The sequence below is a fragment of the Nomascus leucogenys genome, chromosome 17, assembly GCF_006542625.1.
Source record: "Nomascus leucogenys isolate Asia chromosome 17, Asia_NLE_v1, whole genome shotgun sequence".
In the NCBI taxonomy this organism is placed as follows: Eukaryota; Metazoa; Chordata; class Mammalia; order Primates; family Hylobatidae; genus Nomascus; species Nomascus leucogenys.
Window position 1 is genome coordinate 49691345 of NC_044397.1, and position 10239 is coordinate 49701583.

The 10239-nt window shown below is 46.3% G+C and overlaps 1 long non-coding RNA gene and 1 pseudogene across 1 annotated transcript; one reads left to right on the forward strand and one right to left on the reverse strand.

The window, feature by feature from the left end:
* Positions 1-195: 195 nt before the first annotated feature.
* On the reverse strand, positions 196-7369 carry LOC100594297 (annotated as a pseudogene).
* Positions 7370-8728: 1359 nt separating this feature from the next.
* Positions 8729-9934, forward strand: LOC105737780. The gene is made up of 2 exons (XR_001113461.2): positions 8729-9073; positions 9588-9934. It is a non-coding gene; the product is annotated as an uncharacterized LOC105737780 (long non-coding RNA).
* The last annotated feature ends 305 nt before the right edge of the window (positions 9935-10239 follow it).

Genomic DNA, 10239 nt, shown 5'->3' on the forward strand with positions numbered 1-10239 from the left:
CCATTGATATATTGGGTTGTCCTGGGGCCCTGCTTCCATCGCACAAGAACGACTTCAAATTGCACGATCAAGAAGAAGCTGCTCAAGAATGGGCCCAGGAGCTCCGATCCCTGGGTCTGCCGTCCTCAGCAGGTGCCAAAGGACAGAAATAGTCAGAAAAGGTATCTACGGTCAGAAAAAGTCAGAAAGGTAGTCTCACTCCTTGGAAGGAGGCTCCAAGGTGGGGACCAGAGCTGCAGCAGGAGGAGGAGCTCCTGGCAGCCCTGAAGTAGGCTCTGGCAGAATCCCAGAGTCTGCCGTTCTGTCCTTCTCTTTCTCCTTTTCCTTGAGGGCTTGGAATCTTCCCCCATTTGACGGTGAGTCTGCAGCCATGGACAATCAATTTACAAAAGGACTTCTCAGTGGCCATTTCCGCAGCCTGCCCTGTGGAAGGCTGATGAGAGCACACTGCTGTCTCTGCATTACAGTGACCATCCGGATCTCACCAACAGGTAGAGATCATTTCTTAAATCTGTCTCAGAAATGGTATCCCCCAGACCATCAACATAGATGGCAGACAGACTTCTCTGCCAGTGGGTCTAGATGAAGCATGGTTGAAGCCTGCTCTAGAAGCTTATCTGCTACGGGGTCATTGTTTCCGCATATCGGTCTTTAATATTCTGATCAGCAAGGGGGTCATCTGGATCTGCAGTCTTCTCATGTCTGTGCGGACACTCCTCTCCTCTCTCACCCTCTCCCTTTACCCATAAAGAGCAAATGTGGGGCTTATTCCTTAGGTAGTAGAGTGTGGTCTGGGCCAGTTTAGGCAGCATGTCACTGGTGCATGCGGCTTTCCCCAGCAGGACAGCTGGTCATGTTCTATTAGGGTTAGAAATCCCTCTCTCCATACCTGCAGTGGTCTTTTAAAGACAATTCTGCATCATGAACCTGGATGGGCAGTCATACTCCACGTGTGAGACACAGGTCTGACGGACATTTTCTGCAGGCTCAGCACCCTTCAGTCTTGGAATGCATGTGTACCACACAGCCCCAGCCAGACACTGAATGACCTGGCACAGATTTTGCATTTTTTCTCATCGTTTTCTTTGGTCATTCAGATACACAGGTTTTCTCTAGGACATGTGTGACACAGAAGAGAGAACCATCCTCCCAGTTTTGTCTGTTTTAGGTGCTGGAGCCCAGAGAGGTCTCCTCTTGAGAGGGTCGGCAGGCAGTAGTAGCTTTTTAGGTGGGAGAGAGGACCCCCACAATCCCAGCAGCCCCAGCTCTTCTTTCTGGCTCGGGGCTGCTGTTCTTGAGACCCTGGACAACTGCCTTTGACCACATGTGATTCATCTTTCTTTACTCAAGGCACACCTTGCTCCCAAGGAATCTCCATTCTTGGAGGAAACTCTTGGCTTCCTGGTCTCTCCAAGACCTGGCCTGGAAGAGACAGAGAAATGTGAATGCACCTTGAAATACAGTGTATACTTGGTGCTTTTCAGAGACCCTCCCTCTACATTCACAGGGCTTAAAGAGACCTTGCGTCTGCTGCTGGGAGATGACAAAACCCTAAGTGAGAAGGTCAAGAACCAGGATCACTAGAAAAAGAAATGTCCAATCTCTAAATGCATAGACATGTTGGGAAACATCTGTGTGTCTGGATATTTATTGTGTCCAGTGATGGATAAAGACTCAAAAACTCGCCGGGCATGGTGGCTAATGCCCTTAATCCCAGCACTTTCGGAGGCCAAGGCAGGCGGATCACCTGAGGTCGGGAGTTCAAGACCAGCCTGGCCAACATGGCAAAACCCCATCTCTATTAAAAATACAAAAATTATCGGGGCATGGTGGTGTGAACCTGTAAACCCAGCTACTTGAGAGGCTGAGGCAAGAGAGTCATTTGAACCATGGAGGCAGAGATTGCAGTGAGCCAAGATCACCCCACTGCACTCCAGCTTAGGCAACAGAGTGAGACCCTGTCTCAGAAAACAACAACAGCAACAACAACAACAACAAAATCAACGAAAAGAAACCTCAAAAGCAAAAAGATTTTGGCTAAGTACTCCTGGCCTGGAAGGGCTCTTCCTTTGTTTTAGGCACAGGTGATCTGTCCTGAAAAGAGGCCTGTGGCCCCCTCCTGGTCACAAAGTCTTCCTCGGTAAGAGCCCCAAGTACACAGAGCCACAGGCCCATCATCCATGGAGCTGCCTCTGCTGACCAGGATGGAAACACAGGGTAAAAGTGACTGAGGCTAGAACAAAAAGATTAGAGAAAAATAAAGAAAACTAATTTGAAAAAAAATTAAAGAAAAATATAGTAACATGAAGTAATTTTTATTAAAGCCTTGTCTGTGAATAAGTTAAATATGGCTAATCACAATACTGTACATAATCATCTAAAATTTTAACTATTGGCCAAGCACAGTGGCTCATGCCTGTAATCCCAGTGCTTTGGGAGGCCAAGGTGGGAGAACTGCATGAACCTAGGAATTGGAAACTAGCCTGGGCCACAGAGTGAGACCATGCCTCTGCCAAACAAAAAAACATTAGCTGCGCATGGTGGCATGGCCTGTGAAACAATAAATACACATGAAATTCTAACTACCACAAACTAAGCTACAATATTTATGTCATCACAAAGTAATAGTCAATTTATTTCAGTCCAAAAGAGATAACCAAGAATTTATTTCAAAATCAATTCAGAGTTTTGCCCTCTCTGTATGGTGGAAGAGCAAGAAACAGACTCCCTATGTCACCAAACACATAGGAAGCCAGACCAACCACATGAACCAGATGTTTCCAAACACTAGAAGCATCTGCAAGGAGCATAGGACTGAGGTCTGGAGGCCGAAACCAAGAGAGGGGACCGTGTTGCTGCCCCAGCTTAGAGCCTGCAGAGCCTCCTGGCAGTGCATGGTGGGAGGATATAGGAAAAGCATGGAAGTCCACACGTTAAGGAGACAGGGTTGAGAATGTGAGGAGAGAAAAACATGGCTGAGTACCAGAAAGTAGGGAGGAGGGGCTGAGGTAGGGGTAAGATTGGCGAGTAGAAGACAGGGGCTCATTGAACCATTGGCATGTATATGGGTAAATACCAATCAAGATAAATAATATTACCCAGTACAAAAGGAAAACAGCACCCTACTTTTTTTTTTTTTTTTTTTTTTTGAGACGGAGTCTTTCTATGTCACCCAGGCTATAGTGCAGTGGCGCAATCTCGGCTCACTGCAACCTCTGCCTCCTGGGTTCAAGTGATTCTCCTGCCTCAGCCTCCTGAGTAGCTGGGATTACAGGCACGCACCACCATCCCCAGCTAATTTTTGTATTTTTGGTAGAGACAGAGTTTCACTATGTCGGTCAGGCTGGTCACGAACTCCTGACCTCGTGATCTGCCTGCCTCGGCCTCCCAAAGTGCTGGAATTACAGGTGTGAGCCACCGTGACTGGCCATCTTACATTTTTTTCGGAGCATTTTCACAAGAAAACTTGTCATTATGAGTTTAATATTGTCCAAAAGTAGAAGAGGGAACATTTCCCAATATATTTCACAAAGCTAGTATTACTCTCCAATAGAATCAGAGAAAGGCAGTACCAAAAAAAAAAAAAAAAACAAAAACCCTGTAAAACAGTATGCCTCATGAAACTCGGTGTGGAAATCCCAACAAAACATTATTCAACAGAGCCACATGCTTCACCCATGGGTGAATTTCTTCCAGGAATCATAAAGATTTGGGGAAATCAAAGGAAATCTTTTATTAAGAATTAAAGTTGTAGACTCCTATCTTGAGTTGATTACTTTGAATTTTTGGTGCCAAAATACATACAGGACCAGGTCTAATTCTATGATCTTTATCACATGCAGCCAGATGCTGAAGAGAAATAGGTACAACAGCAATATGGGAGTTATCCTCTCTAAAGCCCAACTGAAAAAAGCAGGAGTCAGAAGTTTTACAAACAGAAAAACAACGTACTTACTCTGAACCAGGGGAGGAGAGGTAATTCAAACATTTAAATTTAAATTGCTATGAGAATTCTGACTTGTTAGAAACTGAAGGGGTGAGCAATGCTTCTAAACTCCACGCTTTTCCATCAGAATATAGAGAGAGACAACCTTGAATTTATCCAGTCATAACATTAATTTCCCTATGAAACAAATCATAAAATAAATATTAAACTCATGACATATTCTCTGACTAAAAGAGGGCAAGATAAACTGAACAGTTAGTTATCAGTGTAATAAATTATGTACAAGAATCTTATTGCTGCATTTTTTAACAATGATGAAACTAGAAACAATCTAAATTTCTATCAAAAAATAAACAGTGAAACAAATATTGTATACCCATTCCTTGGAATACATTTAAGACATTAAAAATAGAGAGTTAGAATCTCATGCACTTATTTGGAATAATGTAAGTGATATACTGCTTGTGAAATAACAAAATAAAAACAATATAGTATGATATAATTTGTGTTCAAAAACTGTATATGTATATATCTCTCTTTTTTTTTTCTGGAGGCAGGGTCTCACTCTGTCACCCAGACGGGAGTGCAGTGGCGTGATCACAGCTCACTGCAGCCTCAAACTCCTGAGCTCAAGGGATCCCTCCCACTCAGCCTCCCAAAGTGTTGGGATTACAGGCCTGAGCCACCACACCTGGCCAACTTTATATGTATTTATAAATTTATGGAAAACATCCAGAAGAATAAACACCAAGCTATAATAATTCCTTCTAAGACGGGAGTGAGTTTGGAAGGAAGAGGAAGACATGGGAGACTTTCACTACATAAATATCTCTATGATCTGACATTCTTAAAACAGCATGCATTTATTTTATAATTAGAAAAAGAGGAAAAATATAAGCATTGTTACCATCTGGTAGGAGAGCAATAGTTTTGTTTTCATCAGTATTTGCATTGCATGTTAGTACACAGCACAAACCTGGAAGAGAAGGCCCAGAGGAATAATTAGAACAAAAAAAAAACACACCTCAAAAAGAGAGTGGGTGTTATCTTTACATATCAACAAGCATTCCAGGTGAGTGCTGGTCGGGATCTACCGCTGCTCCAGCTCCCTCAAATCACCTCAAATCAAATCTACGCCCTGACAAGGGGAAGGCGGAAGACAGGGAAGGCCAAGTGCCAGCAAGTGCTCTCCCCAGCCAAAGGCCTGTTTCTGCAAGTTTCCTGTCATTAAGAAGAAAATGGAGTCCTAATGAGATGTGGACCCCTTCAGGATGCTGGCAGAAAACCACAAACTGGAATATGCCATAATCACACCTTAGAGGAAGACTTCTAGGTTGAGACTTGAAATTCATGAAAAGCTTGTGTGAAGTAAATAAAGCTACTCTACCTCTCTGAGTGTCAGTTTCCTCACTTATGAAATGGGGATCGCATGCCAACATCATGAAGTTGTTGCCAGAGTTAAATTCACAAAGATATCTAAAAGTGACTGTTAATGCAAGAATCCACTTTATTTAAAAACAAACAGGCCGGGTGCGGTGGCTCACGCCTGTAATCCCAGCACTTTGGGAGGCTGAGATGGACGGATCATGAGGTCAGGAGATCGAGACCATACTGGCTAACACGGTGAAACCCCGTCTCTACTAAAAAGACAAAAAATTAGCTGGGTGTGGTGGTGGGTGCCTGTAGTCCCAGCTACTCAGGAGGCTGAGGCAGGAGGATGGCATGAACCCGGGAGGCAGAGCTTGCAGTGAGCCGAGATTGCACCACTGCACTCCAGCCTGGGCAACAGAGGGAGACTCTGTCTCAAACAAACAAACAAACAAACAAGAAACAAAAAAAAACCAGCATCAGATTTCAAAATACACAAAAGAAATAATGTTCATGTGTCCAAAGAGGAGATGATCAGCTTTCTAAGCAGCCTGAGCACGTGAGAATGAGATCTATCCCTAAATAGAACTCTTCACAGCTCCACTGAAGAGGACATTATACGGGGCCCCAAGAAGCTAAGTGCATGGCCAGTGTAGAGTGACTGGTGTAGTGAGGGTGGAATCCCCAAAGATCCTCTGAAATGCAGTTACACAACAGGCTCCCAGGAAACACTGGAACAAACCAGACAACTGAGCAGATACTACCAGGAATGGAGTGAGCAGAGGAGGGTCGGAGACACAAATCTCAGCAGAACACACCAAACTGCAAGGAGCTCCTGGCTCTGTGAACAGCAGCTGTGGCTGCATCAGGACCAATCTTGTGAGGCAGCTGCTGGGGACAGCTGAGATCACCTGTTGTTGCAGTCACAGGAACAACAGCAGTGCCTCTTGAACACAAATCACAAAATCCTCTCCCTTCACCTTTAAGGTGATGGATGATGGATGCCCTCACGTTGCAACATCCCCACCAACACTTGCAGACAAGTGTATTTAGAAACTCCCACCTAACGAGGGAATACTCAGGAGTAGAATGAGAATATTGAGGAATGGGGGAGGAATACAGGTACTTGACCCCACAGACTCTACTGAAAACAAGGGAAGAGCTGATGTGCTGTGGTCTCCCTATACTTCATCTTGCCACGTCCATAGATGCCGCATGGTTCTTGTTCCTTTATTTACAAAGGTGCTGATGAGCCCATCTGTAACTGATCCTGAAGGAGTAAATTATTCACAAAGTACAATAACAGTGTCAATATCCATGACCGGGTTTTTAGGGGTTTTTATTTATAGTAACCCTCACTCAGGAATCACAAATGAAGCATGTTGGAATGTGCGATATGAACAAGGTCTTATTTTCATGTAGATTAACACCTTGGTTTTTACGGATTAGACATAAAAACATAAAAGCTGGCGCCATTCCAGAATCAAAGCAACTGTCCCTGAGGACATATGGAATTTAGCGACATCAATTATTAGGAAGCTACACGAAACTAGAAGTGCTTCCAGAAGTTTCCATTGTCTAGACAGAAAAATTCAACAGATCAGCCTGAGAGAGTAAAGGTACCAGCGTGAGTGCCGGGGGTGATCAGCTTTCTATTCAAAGCAAAGATGTGAAGACTAAGGAGTTTCAAAGACTCCCCAAGTGGTCCACACCTTGAAAGTCGCTCCCACAAAGCTGGAGCACTACCTGTTCTTGAGGATCAGGTTGCCATCTGTGTCTTTGAGACAGTGCCCAGTCAGGCCTCAGTTGAGATGAGGCCAATGATGTGCCAATGAAAATGCCTAAACCATCTTTATCTTTAGGTAGCTATTTGGGGGACTTTCCACCAAATGGGTTGGTGAAAAATGGCGCACCAGAGACACACGCCTGGGAAGTGAAATTTTCTCCTCGGATTTTAGCATCTCCTGTGTAAACCAGTAATGACCCTCTCTGCCGCCTCAACATCTGTGAAAAAGGTGCTGGTGAGGGTGACGTTTTCACGAAGCCACAGGCCATGTCACCCCCTGCAAAGTTTTGAACTTGTGCACTGGCAGGTCAGGCGGCGGATTTCTCCCCATAGTGGCTGCACTGCGCTCTGGCTGGAGAGAAAAGAGGGCAGCGGCACAATGGACAGCGCCTGGACCTCAGGCCAGTTCCCACAGCAGCTTAGGAAAGCAGGCGGCTCCCTGGGCTGGAGGAGGCGCGATGCCCAGGAAAGACCCCGGGTGCAGGTGGGAGAGGGAATTCAGCCGAGCAGCGGGAAGTGGGGTGAGGACCACACCCGTCCGAGTTGGACAAGGGCGAGGTGCACTTTGGGGCGTCATGCCCTCCTCACTGCCCAGCCTGGACCTGCGCCTTCTGTCCCCCTCCGGACTCACTTCCCATGGCAAGGAGGTGCCTGAGATCAGTAGCCAGCATCGCTGTGGAAGCGGCGAGGTCCACACTGCCCTGCCCAACCCTCCTGGGCTGCCCGCCTCCTCCATGTCGCCAGCTGGGATTCCAGTCCAGCCGCCTTGCCACCAACGGGCGGGGAACCGTTAAGAGCTACCCTTTCCAGCGTGCCTGGCCAGACGCGCGCCGCTTCGCTCCTCCCGCCGAGAACTTCGCCCAGCTCCCGAGCCTGGGGCATGCTAGGATTGTAGTCCCGAAGCTCTTGAAAGGACGGGAGCGGTGAAGAGACTACATACAGCTCCCAGCATGCACAGCAAGGCCGGCACAGCCGGACTTCGCCTTCAGGACTGCGCGCCGCCTCCTGTTCATGCTGGCTGGGATTGTAATCCAGTCGCCCTGTGATGAAAAAACTGGAAGCTATACCTAATGCTAAATGATGAGTTAATGGGTGCAGCAAAACAACATGGCACATGGATACATATTTAACAAACCTGCACATTGTGCACATGTACCCTAAAACCTAAAGTATAATAATAAAAAAAGAAAAAAAAAAAGAAAAAACTGGAAGCTAATCAAAGGCGACAACTCCCAGTATGCCAGGCGTAGCTCCCGCCCACCAATCCACACCTCCCTGTGTCCAGAGCAGTTCTGCCATGCCAAGGGGAGCCTGGTTGTTCCCAAACCTCTCCTGTCTGCCAGGCGACAGCGGGACCAGGGCGGCTGATCGTATCTTGTAATTATGTCACTACCTACCCCTAAGATGCTGGCTTCATGCTTCGTCAGTGCCAGAAGTTTGATTCCTCACGGAGCAGCAGGGGACGGGGAGCTGCTCACAAACCTGTCAAGGTTCCCATAGTAACGCTCCTCCTCCTGGAGCTGGACTCGCCCCGCCTCTTCCCTCGGTTCCGCCCCTTCTCCTCGCCCCGCCCCTTCCCTCGGCACCGTCTCTCCATGGGAACGGCACCTCCTCCTCGCCCCACCCCTGACACGCCCCTTCGGACATGCGCAGTGTAGCCCCTGCGTAGGACTGTGGCTAACGGCCAGATGTCTGACAGTTCTCCGACTTCTTGGCATTCCACGTGGGACGCTTTCTCATGAGTGTCTGAAACCGTCAGTTCACTGCCAGAAATGGAGATACATGGTTCCTGATAACCTGGCACTTGCCTTTTCAAAGCCACCATTTCCTCTATCCTCTGGGCTATCACAAATCCTCCTCTGCACCCCAGGAATGCCCCTTGGAGCCGCATTCACCACTTCTCTGCCCCTGACCCAGGCTGGTTCCCAAGCCTCGGGGTCCTAGTGTGGACCTCCTGGAGGTAATTAATGCAGGTGCAGGACCAGAGAGCCCCTTAGTCCCTCCCAACACATGACGGAAGTTTGTGTAGTGAGGTCACGAACAGTGTCTGTGTTTCTGCTGTAAATAGGACTTTCTTGGAAACAATTTCCCTTTTTAAATATTCCTTTGGAACCACGTTTAGTAATTTCCTGTTGGAACTTAACAGTGATAATTCTTTGAATCCATTTTTCTTTTTCGTTTTTTGAGATGGAGTCTCCCTCTGTAGCCCAGGTTGTAGTGTGGTGACTGAATCCAGGGTCACTGCAACCTCCGCCTCCCGTGTTCAAGCGATTCTCCTGCCTCAGCCTTCCCAGTAGCTGAAATTACAGGCACCTGCCACCACACCCGGCTAATTTTTGTATTTTTAGTACAGATGGGGTTTTGCCATTTTTGCCAGTCTGGTCTCGAACTCCTGACCTCAAGTGATCTGCCCACCTCGGGCTCCTAAAGTGCTGGGATTACAGGCGTGAGCTACCGCACCTGGCCTGAATCCATTTTAACATTTAGTTTTCTAGATTAACTCGAAGTAACCCACGACTAAACGCTAATGAAACTAGAGGAGGCACAGCCTCAGCTCTGTGCAGGATGGATGCACAAGAGCAGAATCTCCCTGGGACGCCTTTCTGGAGCATCAATATTACTGCAGGATTTGGAAGAAACAAATTCAAATAATTTCCAGAGTAAGACACTGGAAATTTAAGAGAAAGCTGGAAAGTCATCTGCCTTTAATACTTTTTTTCTCCAAGAAAAAAAGAAACTCTAAGGAGAACCTATTTTTCATTCTTCTAAGTAGTTAAAATTAGAAATCACAGCAAGTCAACAGAAAGCTCTGCCTTGCCAGTCTCCTAAATCACCATATGGCCTTGGTATGGTTTTATTTATATATTTTGGAGGGGTTTGTTGACATGTTGGGTATAAAAACTGGGGGGTTTGACCAATTTCTGGAAGTTTTTAGCTATTAGTTGGTGATTTACTTTGTACCTCATTTAATTTTTCTGTCCCCTCTCCAAATTGGACTCAATCACTCTACAGATCTCTAAGACTCTTCATTTTCTTTAAGCTTTTTCTCTCTTTTATTCAGAATGGGCAATTTCTATTCCTCTGTCTTCTGTTTCTAATCTTTGAATAAGCTCAAAAGTATTTTTTAAATTTCCTTATC